The following is a 21,620-nucleotide window of genomic DNA, read 5'->3' on the forward strand; positions in this document are numbered from 1 at the left end:
CTAAAAGCCTGGTGTGAAGGAACCTCTGGAGAAGAGGTACCTCTGTCCAGAAAAGGAAAGGGAAATAGACCCTGATTTTAGACAAGTCACACACAGGGGCATAAGGAGAGCAGAACTTAACTCTACTGTGGCCTCCTGGGCAGAGGGCTGCCACTTCTACATCTTTATTTCTTTTCATCCCCATAAAGACCTTTCTTTGCCAATCTGTTTGTATGCAAACAGCCATCCACCAACCTTTGGGGTGCAAGTAAAGCACCTCAACCTTACCCCCGCCTTGCCCCAAGCCTGAACAGAGGCCTGAAAATGGGGGGGGGGGTGCCATTATGAACCAGCATTTTTCCTCTGTTAGTGTTGATTTGCAGCCCTTCCCTTTCAGGTCTACTACTTTAGGTATATTGTTTCTATTCTGTGAAATGTCTCCCTTTAGAGAACTGTTTCTAAGAAGGTAATTAGATAGGCAGACAGAAATAGGATGTGCAGTAATGAGAGCAGGCTGTATGGTCTGGGAAGCTTTTTCATGCCTGTAACGGGGAGAGGGCAAAAGCAAGATTACTGGTGTTTAGTCAGGTGGCAGGTACGACTGTCCCTTTCCCCTTATCAAATGACAACCCTCTTGTTATTACATTTCCTGACTTTGAATTCTTCCTTTTGTAAAGTTATATACTAACTGGAGAAATGGAACACCTTACATTGCCATACATAGATATGGATATATATAATTTTTTTTTAAATAAGGAAATAGGGGAAATGTACTTGACTCTTAATCGCTTGTTTTTTTTCTAGAGCATTTCTTTTGTGGTTCTCCTTTCTGAGTCTTAGGTGGCTTATCTGTGTATCAGAAGCATAGCGAGAGGGAGAAGGGGAAAAGCAAGACCATGGCCCGGGGGATTCAGGCAGCAAGATAAAGGCTCCTTTCCTCCCCCCACTGAGGGAGGAAACAGGAATTGATGGGGATGGCCTGACTTTAGCCCTACAGAGACCTTTATTTTATTTATTTATTTATCTATCTATCTTTTTTTTTTTTGCGGTACGCGGGCCTCTCACTGTTGTGGCCTCTCCCGTTGCAGAGCACAGGCTCCGGAAGCGCAGGTTCAGCGGCCACGGCTCACGGGCCCAGCCGCTCCGCGGCATGTGGGATCTCCCCGGACCGGGGCACGAACCCGTGTCCCCTGCGTCGGCAGGCGGACCCTCAACCACTGCGCCACCAGGGAAGACCTGATTCAGGGTTTTATATCATATTTTAAAAGACCTTCCCCTTGCAAGATTACTTTTAGAATCAACAGTATTTTTCTAGTGTGCTTATAATTTAAGTTTATATATTGATTCTCCATAAATATATTTTGATGGCAGAGGTAGAGATCTAGCTAACCAAATGTTTTGGGACTGTTCAATCATTTAAAAGTGCAGTTACCTTAAAAATAGACATGATTTGGTCAGTGGTGACAACTGAGTGGTGTATCTAGCATAGCTTTGTCTTGGGGAATTCAAGTTTGGTGTTAGTCAATTCAGATATTGGTATAGGCAGCATCACTTGCTTCCTCCCAGCCTCTGACTGTTCTGTTTCTTGACGGATCAATTGCCAAGCTGCATACACACATGCTCTTGAACTTTAATTAAAGTCGGGAAACCTGGGTTTTAATCCAAAATCTGCCAGTTTGCACGACTTTAAGCAAATTACTTCTCAGAGTTGCAATTTCTTTTTTTACAAAACGAGGATATGAGATGAGGATGTCCAAGAGCTTTCCAGAAATAAAATCGTACCATCCTATAATGTCTTCCAGTTTCCACTTCACATCTACAGATATTATAAATAATCCACAGTTAGATAGCCTGTTGGAATCTGAAAATTATGCAAACTGTCTTCATCCCCTATATTCCTCATCCCCAAAAGAGCTTTTACTTTTGATGCTCCCTCTGCCTGGAATGTTTTTCTTACAATTACCTGCATATTTCTTGGCCTCTCTTCCTTCAGGTCTGTGATCAAGTGCAACTCTGAGTTCCCTGGTGGCCTAGTGGTTAGGATTTCGGGCTTTCACTCTTGTGGCCCGGGGTTCAATCCCTGGTTGGGGAACTGAGATCCCGCAAGCCGTGAGGCACAGCCAAAAAAAAAAAAAAAAAAGACAAAATCCCAAATGCAGCTCCGGCAGAGAGGCCTTTGCTTACTACCTTAATGCCATATCAAGCTCCACTCCCAAATCTGTTCTTTTCACTTTACTCTGCTGAAGTTTTTTGTATAGAACTTTTTTTTTTAAAATCTTTATTAGAGTATAATTGCTTTACAATGGTGTGTTAGTTTCTGCTGTATAACAAAGTGAATCACCAATTGTATAGAACTTTTACTACCTGACATATTACATATGTACATATTGTTGTATCCCCAAAATAGTATGTGTATCAGTCAGGTTTTGCTGCAGCAACAAATGGCCCCAGCACCCCAGTGGTTTGCAGCAACAAACATTCATCGCTTGTTTATGTCACACGATGGCTGTGGATAGGCTGTAGCATTTCTTGGTTCTTCTGAGCTCACTCAGGCTCAGCTAGGCTGGCTTCCACTTCAAGACTTGAGTTGAAAAAACATTCTTTCTCTAGGATATACTGTCCTTATGGTGAAAGGCAGGAATATAAATGGAAGCAGAGCCAAAGCAGGGAATCTCATTTAAAAATTCTGCTCAGATGTGACAGTCACATCTGCTCATATTCCATTAGCCAAAGCATGTCATGTAACCAAGCACAAAGCCAAAGCATGTCATGTAACCAAGCACAAAGCCAAAGCATGTCATGTAACCAAGCACAAAGTCAAAGCATGTCATGTAACCAAGCACAAAGTCAAAGCATGTCATGTAACCAAGCATAAAGCCAAAGCATGTCATGTAACCAAGCACAAAGTCAAAGCATGTCATGTAACCAAGCACAAAGTCAAAGCATGTCATGTAACCAAGCATAAAGTCAAAGCATGTCATGTAACCAAGCATAAAGTCAAAGCATGTCATGTAACCAAGCACAAAGTCAAAGCATGTCATGTAACCAAGCACAAAGTCAAAGCATGTCATGTAACCAAGCACAAAGTCAAAGCATGTCATGTAACCAAGCATAAAGTCAAAGCATGTCATGTAACCAAGCACAAAGTCAAAAAGGCAAGTAGAATATATGCTCCTCTCACAGGATCAAGGCCAAATCACCTGACAATCAATGGGGATCTAATTAGATGCAATAATCCTATTGTTAAGGACAATAATCCAATCTATCAAAAAATATAAATTTCACAACTTGGTTCTTTTTCTGTAGTATCCCTAAGGCCTAGAAGAGTAGGCATTCAACAAATATTATTTGATGGATAAAACCACAATCCTTTCGGGGCTTCCCTGGTGGCACAGTGGTTGAGAGTCCGCCTGCCGATGCAGGGGACACGGGTTCGTGCCCCGGTCCGGGAAGATCCCACATGCCGCGGAGCGGCTGGACCCGTGAGCCATGGCCGCTGAGGCTGCGCGTCCAGAGCCTGTGCTCCGCGGTGGGAGAGGCCACAGCAGTGAGAGGCCCGCGTACCGCAAAAACAAAAAACAAAAAAAAAACACCACAATCCTTTCATCCTTCCTAGCTTCACTCTCAACAAACCCCCACTTGGCTTTACCCTCATCACCATGGCCTTGGTGTGGCAAAGAGAGATTAGATGGATGGAATAATCTTTTATAGTCCTTGTGGGCCAGTGATTATGGGATAATGAAAGGCACTTTCAGCTTTGAAATGAAATGCCTGTGTTTTATGGGGACTCCTTAAACAATGTGCTTTTCTCACAAATTTCAGCATCAGTATTGACATGCTGCTCATTTCATGTCGGAGATATGGTGGCACCTGGGGCCTGCAGCATCACTGCCACGGCCAGTTCTACCACCCTCACCCTGCTCCTTTCCTGCTCGCTTGGCATTGGTCTCTCCTGAGACGGTGTGGAAAGCAGACACTGTCAGGCTGGGCAGACAAAGCCTCGCTCTTCTTTCCCCCAGTGATGCAGAACAGCTTTTCGGATAAGTGATTTCATGATGCATTTCAAAGTGAAATATATGGAATACCTAAATAATTATGTTGCCTCTTGACTAAGCCACTAAGCCTGGGTATCAATAGTGGCTAGGAGCTTGTGTCCTGGAGTCCAACAGACTGGTTTTAAATTCCTGGTGTATTTTTTAGCTGCTTGATTTTGGGTTTGTTACTTCCTTCTCTAAGCCTCAGTTTTAAAATTTATAAACATGTCAATAATGGGGCATTATGAGAATTTAAAAAGCGATGTTTTAAAGTGTTTAGCATAACACTGGCACACAGCAAGCACTTAATAAATGACATTTGTTATTTCCCAGAGTACTTGAATATGTAGTGACTCGTAGTCTCAACATTACCCCGTCTTATCCATGAGGAGGAAAAGAGATATGAAATACGAAATACGCTCAATGCTACACATTCAGGGCTGAAACTCAGGCTTCTTATCATTCCTCTGTTCTATGAATCCAAATGGTAGAACAGACAGAACTGTATTAAAACCTTTATCCAGTTCTTTTTATAAATGTGTGATGTGAGGCTTCCGTCCTCCACCCACCCTCTAGGGCTATTTCCCAGAGTAGATTCACTGGACTCTGGCTTCTGAGACTGTTAATAGTTGCTCCAGAAGAAAGGGTCTATGACCAAACAAGTTTAATGGTAGATTTAAAAGGCTGAGCAGTTTTCTTTTCTTGCAGAGCCTTTACTATGCTAATGTTCATCCTGAATCTCCAAGAGGGAAATGCAGAAGAGACTATTCCCCATTTTTTAAAATTAATTAATTAATTTTATTTATTTTTGGCTGTGTTGGGTCTTCGCTGCTGCGTGCAAGCTTTCTCTAGTTGCGGCGGGCGGGGGCTACTCTTTGTTGTGGTTTGTGGGCTTCTTATCGCAGTGGCTTCTCTTGTTGCAGAGCATGAGCTCTAGGTGCGCAGGCTTCAGTAGTTGTGGTGCGCGGGCTCAGTAGTTGTGGTGCACGGGCTTAGTTGCTCCGCGGCATGTGGGATCATCCCAGACCAGGGATCAAACCCGTGTCCCCTGCGTTGGCGGGCCAATTCCTAACCACTGCGCCACCAGGGAAGCCCTCCCATTTTTATTTGACCACAAAATCCTGTCTCGGCCATTCTTGCTCCACAAGGAGAGAGCCTTCTGCAGGACACCCTTTGTGAAACACTCCAAGGGCAGCTTAAAAGTGTCATGTCATGCTAACACGACACAGATGTAGAAAGACATAGAAGGCACACTAGGAACTGAATGTATTAAACAAGTGCAAAAATGAAATAGGTAAATAAAAACTCTATAGACGCCGATTAAAACTAGATTAGTGAGGTCATTTTGTAGAGTGGCAAGTTGAGTGATGATGTGCATGATGAGATTGAGTGAAACCAAGGGATACTGACTTCATTCCATGTGGCTTTGACTTTGGACAACAATGTCATCAGATTTCCCAATGGCGAAGGGTGTTTTTTCTAGGTTTGCATCCCTCGTATTCTCAGCCATAATGATTGTTCATATTTAAGTCTGGCAGCTTATCTAATTATGCTTTTCCCTATCCTTCAAATCCTCCTAGCTCCTGGCATTTTGCCCTTAAAATTGAATTAGTTCAGTGCTCTGATGTTACAGCAACCAGACTTTATTTGGAGTTGTAGAGCCAGTGTCACCAGTGACTTAATGGAGATTCGATACATTCACTGCCTAATGAAGCATAGGCCTCTGTATACATAAAAATAAAACTGCTATGGATTTCTTTCTTTCTCTAGTTTCGGTTTCTTTCATATAATATTCTCATGTTGTCTCTGAAAGAAATTAAGGATGTATAAGTATCCAGATGCCCAAGTCAAAAATAAGAAACTTTTGGGACTTTCCTGGTGGTCCAGTGGTTAAGACGTAGGCTTCCAATGCAGGGGGTGTGGGTTTGATCCCTGGTCAGAGAGCTAAGACCCCACATGCCTCACAGCCAAAAAACCAAAACATAAAAATACAGAAGCAATATTGTAACAAATTAAAGACTTAAAAATTTTTTAAAAAAGAAAAAAAAGAAACTTCATAGTATTTTTTAAGTCTATCAACAGCAAAAGCCCTTTTACTGTTTGAGATTATTCAAAACAGATTATTCACCTTGATTCTATCAATAACCAGCTAAGTAGTCAGTACGTATAGGCATTATTAGCCCCACTTGACATTGAGTTTTAGAGAAACAAAGGTAGTTCCATGGAAATTGCATCCTTAGGGTCTCTTCTTCTCATGAGTACATGAGAAAGTAATTGCCTTTTTTTTAAAATAGGTGTTTCTTTTAGAGTTTATGTTCTTTAAAATTATCACAGTCTCACAAACCCTGAGAGAACTAAGTATAATGTCAACGTGAGCCAGTCATATGTCATTTTTCAACTAAGGAGAGTGAGTTTGCACAGCATTTGCAAGCAGGATATTTTAAGTGTGTCACAAGCAGAAGTGGTTAACTGACTCCCAAATTATAGCTCTAGAATCTGTCTCAAACTTCACATCCATTTATTCAACTGTCTGCTGGATATTTCCACTCAGATGTTCCAGGGGCACCTCAGACACATGTCAAATATTTAACTCAACAGCTCTCTCCCCCTCCCATGCTCTTCTCTCGTAGCCTTGGTTGTAGCATCCACCTTGAAGTCTTGATCTGTCCCACTTCCTTAGCTTAATAACAGGGTTAATTACCAATTTCCACTGCTTTCCCTTAAACTTTGCTCCAGTCTCTTGTCCATCCCTTTACTCGTCCCTTTACTCATGTGGAGCCTCAACCACGACCTAGAGGCTAACCTCGCTGCTTTTGTTCTTGTCCCCTTCGGACTTCCCACACACTGATAATTGCTAGAAGGACTCATTCAAAACCAGACTGGATCATATGATTCACCTGTTTGCAAGTCTTCATTGACTCCTTGTCTACTCCTAATGGGAGAAAGTCCCGGCTTCTTAGCACAGCTCACAGGATCCTCTGTGTGTGGCTTGACTTGACTCGTCTCCTGCTCCCTGTCCAATAATTATTGTTCCAGGAACCCTGAAATACTTGTACTTTGGCACAGAAGCCATGTTGTTTCTTACCTCTCTGCTGTTCTTTGTTTATGATCTTCTCTTTCATGTAATACAACTCCACTCTCATCTCTTCCTTTCATTTCCTCCTAAAAAAAAAAAAATTCCACCATTTTAAAGATCTGTTCAGGAATCAAGAGTTCTAGCAATCTTGCATGGCCTCCTGTCTTCCCCAATCCACCTAGATCACATGAGGCTTTTCTCATGATTACGCTTATGATTATCTGTGAAAATCGAAAATGCTCTGCTTGCTACATTATGGAATAGTTAACCTGATGTGTGCCTGTCTCCCCCACTGAACTGGGAATTACTTGTAGGGAAGGACTGAGTCTTAAAATATTTCTGTTTCTCAACACCTGGCACAGGACTCGGCATAAAGTAGGCACTCCATGAATATTCCTGAATTGAATAATTATTCAAAGGCATCAGTCACTTTTAGAAATCTTTCTGTAAACCTATATGAGAAAGCATTTATTGGCAACAACATGACTTACAAAAAATAATGTCCAACTGAAAGACAGTTGATAAGTGGGCATTTTGGGGAAGGAATCTAAAAGTTATGTGACATTGGAAAAGCTCCAGATCTGTGTGATGATTGTCTCTACAAGAAACTGGATCATAGTATATCTACCCTTGCAGAGGAAGTTTCTGAGCACTGGGGAGAGACAACTGTGCATCTGCAATGAGGCTGGGAATGTCTGCTTCTCCCTGCCTTGATCAACTTGGGTACCATGTAAAGAAGAAAAAGAAGTCTTAGTCTCTTCTACTCTTTTTCTCATTCTCTCCCCCGCCCCCTTCCTACTCCTCAAGTACACCTCTGTTGGAAAGGGGGGCAGGGAATTTGCAGTTTTCTCACAGGTCCAATCCATTAAATGGTCTTACCTCTGAATATCCTCATTGTATGTAATGAGAATTTTTGGACGTTTTTCTGGCAAGAAGAGAGTAAGGCCCTTTTATGTAAATGTTACTCATGCTCTAAAATGTCATACTGTCCTTCTAGCTGTTCCCTTCTTTTTTGTCTGTGTGGTTTACTTTCCCCTTTAAAGAAGCATTTATGAAGCCCGTGCTGTGCCTCCAGCCCTGTGGAGGATATGAAGGAAATACAGGGCTCTGGCTCTGTCCACAAGGACCCCAGACGCTCTGGGTGGGGAGAAGACACAAACAAGCATGTGTGTCAAATGTGCTACATATAATCAAGCTTGTGGGCCTCTCCCTTGGTCCCTGTCATCAGGATGCAATCTTTTCCTTTGCTCTGTTAAACTGATGAAACTCAAATGCTGACCCATGTACAAAAATAGAATAAGGAGCCAACTGTTATTGCTATGTTTCAGTTTCTAAATAAAAATTATAGAAAATTCTAGCTCTTGGGCTCCCCTGACCTCCATTTGTCTATACCAAGGTAGGGCTACCATTCTCAAAGACATATATGTATGTCCCAGTCCCACCTTAGATACACAGCGAGTATTTATTATTCTGCAGCTTCTGATTTAGCCCTAGGGATGCCTATTGCCTCTGTCAAATGCTACATCTTTATAATGTATTTATCCTTTGCCTTTAGTCTTTGCACAGCTTAACTATTACTGAGATGCTGCAGCTTTTTAATTTTTTTAACCAGTGTTCATTATAAGAACTGGGCTGTGGGAGTAGCCTCCTCTGCGCCTCTTTCTTCCCCTTTTTCCAATCAAGTCTCCACCTTATCCCATTTACTTCTTCTGGATGCACACTGCCTCCCTGCCCATACAACTTCAGTGATTCCCTGTAGCTCGCCACGTCAAGTCCTCAGTCTGGTGGCCACAGAATGCCTCTGTCCAGACCCACCTACCTGTTGGACTTCCTCTTCTTCTTCCTGTTCCCAAACTCAATGCATTCTCATCCCCAACTGTCCTGAAAACCCGCTCATCCCTTACTGTTGCCCTTACTTTGCTCTTGCTGTTCTCCTCCACTAAGATGGCCTCCCTCCTACCCACAGTGCAGCAAGTAGAGAAAGAGATTGGACATTGCATGGATGCAGGGAGAATCTCAGTTCTGCTTCCTCAAAACTCCTGTCAACTTGGGCAAGTTATTAAGCAATCTTGTTTCAAAATCCTCATAGAAAATGAGGATCATAATAGCTTCCCTGCGTTATGAAGATTAAAGGAAATATATATGTATTCCTCTCACCCTGTTATAATGCTCTGCTGATTCTCTTCATTGTACTGATAAAATCTTATACTACAGTGGGAATCAAGGTACATCTTCCCTTTCTTATCCATATCTGACCCTCAATTCAATTCTAAGTTCTTGGAGGACTGAGACTATATGTTACCCATCTTTGTATTCCTCCAGAAAACTGATCAGAGTGTCATAAGCTCTGGAACTACTGGCTGAAACTTGGAGATTTTTGTTTACTTAACTTTTCATAGCTGTAGACAATTCCCGGAAAGATTTAAAAACAAATGAAATGATAATCGAGTTACTTCAACCTCAAAGAGCCACAGCATTAGAGTCATTATTAATAGTAGTCTTTGAGGCCTGACTGCCTGGTTTAAAATCTTAGCTCTGACATTTGCTTGCTGTATAACCTGGTGCAACTTACTTTCTGTCTCTGTGACTCAGTTTTCTCATCTGTCAAGTGGGAGGTGGGATAGTAATGATGCCCACCTCACAGGGCTGCTATGAGGGTTAAAGAAATTAGAACATGCAAATTCACTTAGAGAAATGCCTGGCACAAAATCAAAACTCTCTAAGTGTTAGTCATGACTATTATTAACATTTGGGTTGCTTTTTCTATGTTGCTAGTTAAAATACAAAGGACTTTTTGAGGTTGCGTTGTGAACAGTTGAATTGGTTTGAGAGTATAATTCCTCTTTAGTTTCGCCTCTTCCGCTCTTCTTTTGTGGGAATCTGGATCTCTCCATAGGCTTTCTCCATTTCTTCCTTGGATAACCTACACCTCTACAACGTGTTCTGATACAAAGACAACTGATTGGTCTTCTTTAGAATTGTGCCACTATGATTAGGAAATTCTATCCCCTACTTAAGTGTTAGCTCTTAATTTCCTATTTTACTATGGTCCAGATTTCATAGTGTTTGCCCAGCGTGCTTGGTACTCTGTTTATTTCCTTGCTTATGTTTATCTCCTTATATAACAGAGTGCACTAAAGGACCTACTTAAGTCTCAGTTTTGGCTAAGAGCCCAAGGCAAATGATAGCACACTACAAAGTGAGGTGCATGGTCCTCAACTGCAGGACCCACAAAGGAGGAAGTGGTCAAAAACCAGTATTTTTCAACTCTTAGCTGAACATCTATCTTTAGCCTTTAAAAAATTAGGACAACAATCCCAAATGTGCTGGGATCCCCAGTTTTGTCCCTACTCCCCGCAATAAGCATGAAGAAGGAGGACCTATCCTTCATGCTACTAAGCCTAGGGCAAGGAGAGTTTCCAGGTCTACTCAGATTCTCTGGACCTTGAGTAGCCCAGGGGACTGGTGTCTGGCTCAGAGCTTAAGAAACCTAAAGGGCGTGTGACTCTGGCAGGCTGCTCTGAGAGCAGCGTGAATGAATGAGAGAATTGCATCGTTACAACCTAAGCTACCAGAGGTTATTGGAGGCAAGATGTATGACTGTTTCCATGGGCCAGATGTGGGCATAAGTGAGAGATAGGGGGTGACTTTTATTAGATCAAGTTCAAGACAGCTGCTGATAGGGTGAGGAGGCCTTGGCAGGTAGGAGCTGGAAGGGTACCACAAGATGCCCAGTGCTGAGGAAGGACATGAGCAACCAGAGTAGAGAGGCAGTGTTTAATCAAGGGGGTGGTAGACAAGAGATCTTCAGAAATACTGTGTCCCCAAACTGGATCCCTAAAAGTGCCCTCTGAGATTAATGAGTCAGTTTTAAATACTTGCCAGGTCCAGAGAGCACCTGTCCCAGACAGGGCCAGTATAGTCATATTTTTGTTGACCAATTATCCTTTGCTCCAACCCATAGGCTCAGGAAGCATGGAGGGTGAGAAGAGGAAAGAGGGGAAAAACTAAGGCAGAGATAGAAAGATGAAGAAGCCGTTCCTACCCTTTACCATTGTAGATGCTCCCTGTAGCCGGTTTAAGTTTGCCAGAGAGGAGAAAATTTAACTTTGGATGAAGACCAACTTTTCACTACACTGAGCTGGAGAAGTTAATTATTGAAATGAGACAGTTTTTTTTTTTTAAGTTTTACTAAAGATATCAGAGGACTTCTAATTATCTGAGAATGACCAGAAGACACCTGGAATCTGTCTGCATTTTCATCCAAAGGGACAGGGAAGAACTTGGCTTCAGGAGTGAACAGCAAAGACACCAGCAGAGTTGGTTTTGGATGAAACACTTGAGCTCTACTTGTCAAATGTTAAGATTACATTTGCTTTCTTGAAGATGGATTTTTTTCCTCTTTTTTATTCTGTCTTCTTTTTGATGACTTTTGAGGTAAGGGATTGAAATTAAAATGTCTTTACCAACTTCAGGTAGCTAGATCAGTATGTAAAAGCATACTGTGATTAAAACATCTCTTTAGTTATTTTCAGCAAAGGGAAAGCATAAAAGAATTTTAATAAAAAGCTTTTGAGTTTTTAGGTTAAGAATGAGAGAGATACAGTTATTTACTACCAGTTGAATTCTATAAAGAAATAAAAAATTAATTTAATTCTTTAAAAATTTTTAGAATAGATTTGAATTTATAGAAAAGTTGCTAAATAGCACAGGGAGTTCCTTTATACCCCACACTCAGTTTTATCTATTATTAACATTTTATATTAGTGGGGTATATTGGTCACAATTAACATTATTAATGAACCACAATTAATGAACACATTATTATTAGCTAAAGCCCATATTTTTAATATTTTAACAAAATCTTTAGTTTTTATCTAATATTCTTTTTGTGTTCCATGATCCCACCCAGGATATCACATTACATTTCATAGTCATGTCTGCTTAGGATACTCTTAGCTTTGAGAGTTTCACAGATTTTCCTTGTTTTTGATTACCTTGACACTTTTGAGGAATACTGGTCAGTAGTTTGTGGAATGTCCCTCTACTGGGATTTTTCTGATATTTTTCTTATGATTAGATTGGTGTGACAAGTTTCTGGGAGGAAGACCACAGAGATATAGTGTCATTCTCATCATATAACAATGATCTATATTGTCAATATGACTTATCACGTTGATGTGAACTTTGATCACCTGGCTGAGGTACTGTTTTTCAGGTTTCTCCACTTCAGTTTAGTCTTTCCCCACCCTCTGCCTATACTGTATTCTTTGGAAGAAAGTCACTATGTACAGCCCACACCTAAAAGAGTGGGGCGTTATGCTCCACCTCCTTGAGTGTAATAGTAAACTCTGCACTGGGAGTTTTTCCACTCTCCTCATTTATTTTTATTAAGCCAATCATTTATTTATATTGATATGAACTCATGGATATTGATTTTATACTTTGGGTTACAATCCAATACTATATTGTTTATTTTGTTGTAAACTGTTCCAGCTTTGACCATTAAGAACTCTTTCAGTTGGCTCATATGTTCCTTCGAAACACCCCCATCATTGTGGGCTTTTTATTTTCGAGAACTTTCTCACTTCCCTGTACTATAGATTCTCCAGGCTCATATATATATTACCTGCCCCAATCCTAGAATCAACCATTCCTCCCAGGAGCTCTGGTTGCTTTAATTGGAGGATGGTATTAGAGACCAAGATCTGGGTGATAGCTGTGCTTGTTGCTACTAGGATAATATTTTTTCAAGTATATTTGACATTATTCAATAAATATTTATTGAATACCTCCTAGTGTGAAATATAGTATTATGCATTGGAGAAGTGTAATTTGAGATTTCCTGACCACTGCCTACACAGCTGGAATTAAAATCAGCAAAGCTCACCTGTTTAACCATTGTTATTTTCCAGGGGAAAAGTGTTATGTGATAGGAAAGAAGTTGAAAAGGAAAAAATAAACAGAGTCCCCACCGAAGAGGGCGGAGGAGTAAGACATGGAGATCACCTTCCTCCCCACAAATACATCAGAAATACATCTACATGTGGAACAACTCCTACAGAACACCTACTGAATGCTGGCAGAAGAACTCAGACCTCCCAAAAGGCAAGAAAATACCCACATACCTGGGTAGGGCAAAAGAAAACAGAAAAAAACAGAGACAAAAGAATAGGGATGGGATCTGCCCCTCTGGAAGGGAGCTGTGAAGGAGGAAAAGTTTCCACACACTAGGAAGGCCCTTCACTGGCGGAGACTGTGGGTGGCGGAGGGGGGAAGCTTCGAAGACGTGGAGGAGAGCGCAGCAACAGGGGTGCGGAAGGCAAAGCGGAGAGATTCCCGCACAGAAGGTCGGTGCTGACCGGCACTCACCAGCCCGAGAGGCTTGTCTGCTCGCCCACCGGGGCGGGCGGGGGCTGGGAGCTGAGGCTCGGGCTTCGGTCGGAGCACAGGGAGAGGACTGGGGTTAGCTGTGTGACCACAGCCTGCAGGGGGTTAGTGTGCCACAGCTAGCTGGGAGGGAGTCCGGGAAAAGGTCTGGACCTGCCGAAGAGGCAAGAGACTTTTTCTTCCCTCTTTGTTTGCTGGTGCGCGAGGAGAGGGGATTAAGAGCGCTGCTTAAAGGAGCTCCAGAGACGGGCGCGAGCCGCAGCTAACAGTGCGGACCCCAGAGACGGGCATGAGACGCTAAGGCTGCTGCTGCCGCCACCAACAAGCCTGTGTGCAAGCACAGGTCACTCTCCACACCGCCCCTCCCAGGAGCCTGTGCAACCCACCACTGCCAGGGTCCTGTGATCCAGGGACAACTTCCCCGGGAGAACGCACGGTGCGCCTCAGGCTGGTGCAATGTCATGCCGGCCTTTGCCGCTGCAGGCTCGCCCCGCATCCATACCCCTCCCTCCCCCCGGCCTCAGTGAGCCAGAGCCCCCGAATCAGCGGCTCCTTTAACCCCGTCCTGTCTGAGCTAAGAACAGACGCCCTCAGGCGACCTACACGCGGAGGCGGGGCCACATCCAAAGCTGAGCCCCGGGAGCTGTGCGAACAAAGAAGAGAAAGGGAAATCTCTCCCAGAAGCCTCAGGAGCAGCAGATTAAGTCTCCACAATAAACCTGATGTACCCTGCATCTGTGGAATACCTGAATATACAACGAATCATCCCAAAATTGAGGCGGTGGACTTTCGGAACAACTGTAGACTTGGGGTCTGCTGTCTGTGACTGATTTGTTTCTAATTTTTATGCTTATCTTAGTATAGTTTTTAGTGCTTGTTATCATTGGTGGATTTGTTTATTGGTTCGGTTGCTCTCTTCTTTTTTTAATTATTATTACTTTTTTATTTTAATTTTTAAATTTTAATAATTTTATTTTATTCTTTATTTTGTTATTTATTATTATTTTTCTTTCATTTTTTTCTCACTTTTCTTCTAAGCCGTGTGGCTGACAGGCTCTTGATGCTCTGGCGGGGTGTCCAGCCTGAGCCTCTGCGGTGAGAAAGCCGAGTTCAAGACATTGGACCACCAGAGACCTCCCAGTCCCACATAATATCAAGCAGCGAGAGCTTTCCCAGAGATCTCTGTCTCAACGCTAAGACCCAGATCCACTTAACGGCCAGCAAGCTCCAGTGCTGGACACCCCATGCCAAACAACTAGCAAGACAGGAACACAAACCCATCCATTTAGCAGAAAGGTTGCCTAAAATCATACTAAGTTCACAGACATCCAAAAACACACCATCGGACACAGCCCTGCCCACCAGAAAGGCAAGATCCAGCCCCCCTACCATAACACCTAAGGAGACAAAAGACCCGTCCATATACAGAAAACTACAAGACACTGAGGAAAGAAATTAAAGATGATACAAACAGATGGAGAGATATACCATGCTCTTGGATTGGAAGAATCAACATTGTGAAAATGACTCTACTACCCAAAGCAATCTACAGATTCAATGAAATCCCTATCAAACTACCACTGGCATTTTTCACAGAACTAGAACAAAAAATTTCACAATTTGTATGGAAACACAAAAGACCCCGAATAGCCAAAGCAATCTTGAGAACGGAAAACGGAACTGGAGGAATCAGGATCCCTGACTTCAGACTATATTACAAAGCTACAGTAATCAAGACAGTATGGTACTGGCACAAAAACAGAAAGATAGATCAATGGAACAGGATAGAAAGCCCAGAGATAAACCCACGCACATATGGTCACCTTATCTTTGATAAAGGAGGCAGGAATGTACAGTGGAGAAAGGACAGCTTCTTCAATAAGTGGTGCTAGGAAAACTGGAGAGGTACATGTAAAAGAATGAGATTAGAACACTCCCTATCACCATACACAAAAATAAACTCAAAATGGATTAAAGACCTAAATGTAAGGCCAGAAACTATCAAACTCTTAGAGGAAAACATAGGCAGAACACTCTATGACATAAACCACAGCAAGATCCTTTTTGACCCACCTCCTAGAGAAATGGAAATAAAAACAAATAAACAAATGGGACCTAATGAAACTTCAAAGCTTTTGCACAGCAAAGGAAACCATAAACAAGATGAAAAGACAACCCTCAGAATGGGAGAAAATATTTGCAAATGAAGCAACTGACAAAGGATTAATCTCCAAAATTTATAAGCAGCTCATGCAGCTCAATAGCAAAAAAACAAACAACCCAATCCAAAAATGGGTGGAAGACCTAAATAGACATTTCTCCAAAGAAGATATACAGACTGCCAACAAACACATGAAAGAATGCTCAACATCATTAATCATTAGAGAAATGCAAATCAAAACTACAGTGAGGTGTCACCTCACACCAGTCAGAATGGCCATCATCAAAAAATCTACAAACAATAAATGCTGGAAAGGGTGTGGTGAAAAGGGAACCCTCCTGCACTGTTGGTGGGAATGTAAATTGATACAACCACTATCGAAAACAGTATGGAGATTCCTTAAAAAATTAAAAATAGAACTACCATACGACACAGCAATCTCCCTACTGGGCATATACCCTGAGAAAACCATAATTCAAAAAGAGACATGTACCACAACGATCACTAGAGCTCTGTTTACAATAGCCAGGTCATGGAAGCAACCTAAGTGTCCACTGACAGATGAATGGATAAAGAAGACGTGGCACACATATACAATGGAATATTAATCAGCCATAAAAAGAAATGAAATTGAGTTATTTGTAGTGAGGTTGATGGACCTAGAGTCTTTCATACAGAGTGAAGTAAGTCAGAAAGAGAAAAACAAATATCGTATGCTAACACATACATGTGGAATCAAAAAAAAAAAAAAAGGTTCTGAAGAACCTAGGGGCAGGACAGGAATAAAGATGCAGAGGTAGAGATTGGAGTTGAGGACACAGGGAGTTGGAAGGGTAAGCTGGGACGAAGTGAGAGAGTGGCATGGACATATATACACTACCAAATGTAAAATAGATAGCTAGTGGGAAGCAGCTGCATAGCACAGGGAGATCAGCTCGGTGTTTTGTGTCCACCTAGAGGGGTGGGATAGGGAGGGTGGGAGGGAGACGCAAGAGGGAGGGGATATGGAGATATATGTATATGTATAGCTGATTCACTTTGTTATAAAGCAGAAACTAACACACCATTGTAAAGCAATTATACTCCAATAAAGATGTTAAAAAAAAGGAAAAACAAACTCCTGGATTTAATAGATAATTATTGCAAGGTCACAGGATACATGGTTACTACACAAAAATCAATTCATTTCCAATATACCATCAAAAAACAATTGGAATTTAAAATTAATAAACTTGAAAAACTCAAAAAGTGGAGAGAAAGGAAACAGTCTAATTAGACATGGGCAAAAGACATGAAGATACATTCATCAAAGAAGATACAGGGCTTCCCTGGTGGTGCAGTGGTTGAGAGTCTGCCTGCCGATGCAGGGGACACGGGTTCATGCCCCGGTCCAGGAAGATCCCACATGCCGCGGAGCAGCTGGGCCCGTGAGCCATGGCCGCTGAGCCTGTGTGTCCGGAGCCTGTGCTCCACAACGGGAGAGGCCACAACAGTGAGAGGCCCGCGTACCACAAAAAAAAAAAAAAATTGGATCTGTGTGTATGTATAATTGGTTCACTTTGCTGTACACCTGAAACTAACACAATATTGTAAATCAGCTATATTCCAATAAAATTTTTTTAAAAAGAATTAGCAGAACCAAACTCCCTTTCCAACCATACTAACTGATGAGAACTGAGCAGTCATCATCCTATGTCTGCGCCACTTGCCCTTCTTTTGACATTAAGCTGCTGCAGAGTTGACATGCACATCAGTACTTCCAGAGCGGACTGCTTTGCCATCAACCTAGAACTTCCCAGGCTCATTATAAAAAATGTAACTGCTACTTAAGGAGACTTGAATGCCACCCTATTTAATGATGGAGATCCTGATCCTTATCTGGACTCATCATCACCTAAGAATTCCAGATTTATGAGGAAAACCTGCTAAAATTTCTAGAATTAAAGTTTTCTGTTGGAGTCTTTTCTGAACAGTAAATCATAAAACTTTAAAGGCAATCGTTCATCCTTTTAAAGACTTACAGAGACTCTGATATTTCTTAGGATGTTTCTATTATTAAATACATTTCATTAACAGAAAATTGTCTCCTTTATTCCTTATGTAAATTTCTCATACCAGAATTTTGTTGTATAGGTCCCTAACTCAATCATTTCCATGGGGAATTATTTATTCCATTATTTAGTTGAGTACTGAAAACATGCCAGGCATTCTCAAGTGCTGAGGATATAACAATAAACAAAACAAACATGTAGTTCTAAAGGAGCTTATATTTAACAGGGAAACAGACAATAAAAAATAAATAAGTACTATACTAGATGTTGACAAGTGCTCTGGAAATAAACAAAGCAGTGAAAGAGGGACAGGGATGCTAGGGAGGGAGAATTAATGTTTCTTGCCAAGAAATACTTCATTGGTAAGTTGATATCCACAGGGCTTTGATAGGCAAAGTAAGCAACAAAACAATTTCTGAAGAAAGAATGTTACAGACAAAAAGGAACAGCAAAGGCTTTACAGCATCAACATACTTAGTGAGTTCAAGGAACAGCCGGGAAGTAAGTAGGACTAGGTAATAGGGTGCAGCCAGATCATGGAGGACACTGCAGGCCTCCTTGTAGAAGAAAATCATTTTTTATCCTGAGCCAAATGGAAGCTGTCAAAGGGCTTCAAGCAGAGGAGTGATAGGATATGATTTATATTTTTCAAGGATCCCTCTGGCTACTGTCTGAAGGACAGAAAAGAGGCAAGGTTAAAACAAGGAGACCAGTAAGGAGACTAAAGTCATAATCAAGGCTGCCTGGCCCTGGGTAATGGTGGAATTTGTGAGTGGTGATTAAACTCCAGACGTATTTTTTGGACAGAGCCAACAGGATTTGCTGATAGAATGTAAGAAATGTCGAGAATGACTGGTAGAAAAGCATTGCCATTTGCTGAGAAAGGAAAGACCATAAGAGAGCAAAGCAAAGCAGCGCGCAGACCATTTTCTGACTGAGTTTTTTGCTCCTTTTTTCCCAAATGGCAACAGTTGCATAAAATTCACGGTGCAATAGGAGAGCCAGGAGATGGCATGACCAGGGTTACCACCACACTCTCAACAAACACAAGAGTGAGCTTCCAAGAGCACTTTCTTGTCACTCTCTACATCCCATCCTTCTCTCCCAGAACACAGAAATAGAGACCACGAGTTTGAGAATTTGGCATACCGCGTCTATAAAGTTGTGGACACAAAATTCTCATCTTGTTAAAAAATATTCAGGGTCTCTTTCTTCCATGTCACGTAAATACAAACCCTTTCCTCTGCCCCTCTCCTTTTTTGTTTGCTATGCTTATTGCTCTTTCAGAAATCTAGGTGTGCCCTTTTGAGAAAAATAAAGGTTCAAAGAAAGAAGTGTCACATTCAAGGTACAGGTTTGTTCCACGTGGCTGTATGGGTTCCAGCACCTTTGCTGAGTTTGCACTCCTTTTGTTTTGTAGGCATAGATTCTCGAAGTAGTTGCCCATAACCTGGATGTCAGAAATTCAGAATTTCAGACCGTAGCATCATCACGTTGACTCCCTGCCCTCAACTGACAGGAAGGGAGGTAAATTCTTTTCAGACAGATATCATAAACCATCTCACCATCAGTCATCACCACATTGCTCTTTTTTCTTTGAAATAAATACACTCAGTGATTTTGCTTCTAAGGTAATGTTTTTCAACCTTTATTCCCAGCATGAGTTTAATCCTGCCTGTTTTCCTACATTCCTCTTCAAAGGCTCTGCTTCATCCTGGCTGGGCCTCTGAGAGACCCGTTCCCTGCCAGGATACCGAGTGAGCAGTCAGTTCACTGGATCGTGAACTTTGATCCTCCAACAAAGAATTGTTTTTTGAGTGAGTACAAAACAGTCTTCAATGGGTCACTGTGTGCAATGCATTGTGCTAGATACCGTACAGGATAAAATATAAAAAAAGACTTACTCTCTTGAAGGCATGACAAACCTTACAATCTTTTCTGAAGACATACTGATCACTTTATGTCTGAAAATATTTAGTGTTTCTAGAACATAGAAGGTAAGATCTATGGGAGCGAAGAGGCTGCAAATTGCCTACAGCTGTATCTGTAAGAGAACACGGGAAGCCAAAGTCAAAGTCCCTTCTTGAGGTCCAGATGAGTCTGGAAAGGTACCACCTGTGTTCTGGGTAGAAGCAGAAACCAGTCAAACAGAAAGGAGGGGGATGACCACTGAGGCAGGTCAGCAAGAGGCTCCCAAGGAGCCAGACTCTGCGTGGATAGCCTAGGGGAAAGCATGAATCAAATCCCAGGTGTGGTGGTAGGAGGGAAAGCAGGATGGGGCCGGGGAGCAAGGGCAGGTCAAGGACAGAAACCTGGGCTGAGCCTGTAGACAGTAAGTACAGAAGGAAGGCGGGAATCGTGCTTGACAGTAAAACCAGCTCCCCTGGGCTTTCTTCCTGAATTCCCGCTCCCAAAGCTTCTCAGCCCCAAGCAGAACTGATGTCCCCCTCGGTAAAACCCCCTACTCTGTACACCCAATGGAAGTACCCACGCTGTATGTATGTTTATGTGCCTAACCTCTCACATACAGTGGAAGTTCAATGAATACTTGGGGAAGTGAGCTGAAGGGGGGTGGTGCAGGAAGGAAGTCAGGACAGTACTTAGAGTCTCAATGCAGAGAAGCCATAAGACCATTATACTGGTTTCCTGTGGCTGCTGTAGCAAACTGCCACAAACTTAGTGGCTTAAAACAATATACATTTATTCTCTTAGAGTTCTCGAGGCCAGAATCCAAAATCAGTTTCATTAAGCCAAAGTCAGTGTTCCAGGAGGGACAACCCTCCCTTCAGAGGTTCTAGGGGAGAATCTCTTCCTTGCCTCTTCCAGCTTCTGGTGGCTGCATCACTCCAATCACTGCATTTGTGGCCACATTGCCTTCTCCTATTCTGTACATTCGTGAAATCTCCTCCTGCCTCTCTTATAAAAAATCTGTGATTGAATTTAGGGCTTACCCAGATAATGCAGAATAATCTCCTCATCTGCAGATCCTTCATTTAATTACATCTGAGAAGATCCTTTTTTGCCATAGAAGGTAACATTCATAGTTTCCAAGGATGAGGACATGGATATCTTTTGGGAGGCCATTATTCAATCTACTACAACAATGAACTTGGTTACATGTTAAGGCAGAAAAGAAGGAAGTGGAAGGAATACAAGAGGGAGAGACACTTCTCTGAGAATACCTTGTATAGTTCTGACTTTGGGGAATATGTTAATGTTCTTTTTAAAATTTTATTTATTTTTGGCTGCATTGGGTCTTTGTTGCTGTGCACAGGCTTTCTCTAGTTGTGACAAGCAAGGGCTACTCTTCATTGCAGTGTGCAGGCTGCTCAGTGCGGTGGCTTCTCTTGTTGCGGAGCACGGGCTCTAGGCACACAGGCTTCAGTAGTTGCAGCACGCAGGCTCAGTAGTTGTGGCGCACAGGCTCTAGGGTGCGTGGGCTTCAGTAGTTGTGGTGCAGGGGCTTAGTTGTTCTGCGGCATTTGGGATCTTCCTGGATCAGGGATCGAACCCGTGTCCCCTGTGTTGGCAGGTAGATTCTTAACAACTGCGCTATCAGGGAAGTCCATTAATGTTCTTTTTATTTAAAACTAAAATTAGACAACAAGAAGGAGAAAGGGCATAAAACCTAAAGCTGAAAGCAAACTGAAAGAAATTACCAGTATTTCAAATAAATAACATAACCACACCTAAGAGGGTGGGAGAGAAAACGCTAATCCGAGCAATATATGATCGCAGTATTTAACCACATACCCTCAGCCCTAGGAGTGACAGAGTGCCAAAAAGGTACCCAAAGACAAATAACCAAAAACAAATCCTGAACTATTTTTGTAGGTTTGTTTTTTGTAATGGTTTGAACAAAGCAATTCTGAAACTATTTTAGATGCATTGTAGGAATGAACAAATGAGTAAATATATTGTTTTTGAGA

At 42.1% G+C, this 21,620-nt stretch overlaps 1 protein-coding gene across 1 annotated transcript in view; it reads right to left on the minus strand.

Annotated features, from left to right (window-relative positions):
- Window positions 1-21,620, minus strand: part of LOC308625874 (uncharacterized protein) — a gene marked incomplete at its 5' end in the record, with an annotated part of 152,829 nt that overhangs the window by 34,041 nt on the left and 97,168 nt on the right. The window contains one exon of the mRNA XM_081250483.1: window positions 7,099-7,175. The remainder of the gene's footprint in view (window positions 1-7,098; window positions 7,176-21,620) is intronic.

Source organism: Mesoplodon bidens (genome assembly GCF_964165515.1).
Source record: "Mesoplodon bidens genome assembly, chromosome: 12".
Classification (NCBI taxonomy): domain Eukaryota; kingdom Metazoa; phylum Chordata; class Mammalia; order Artiodactyla; family Ziphiidae; genus Mesoplodon; species Mesoplodon bidens.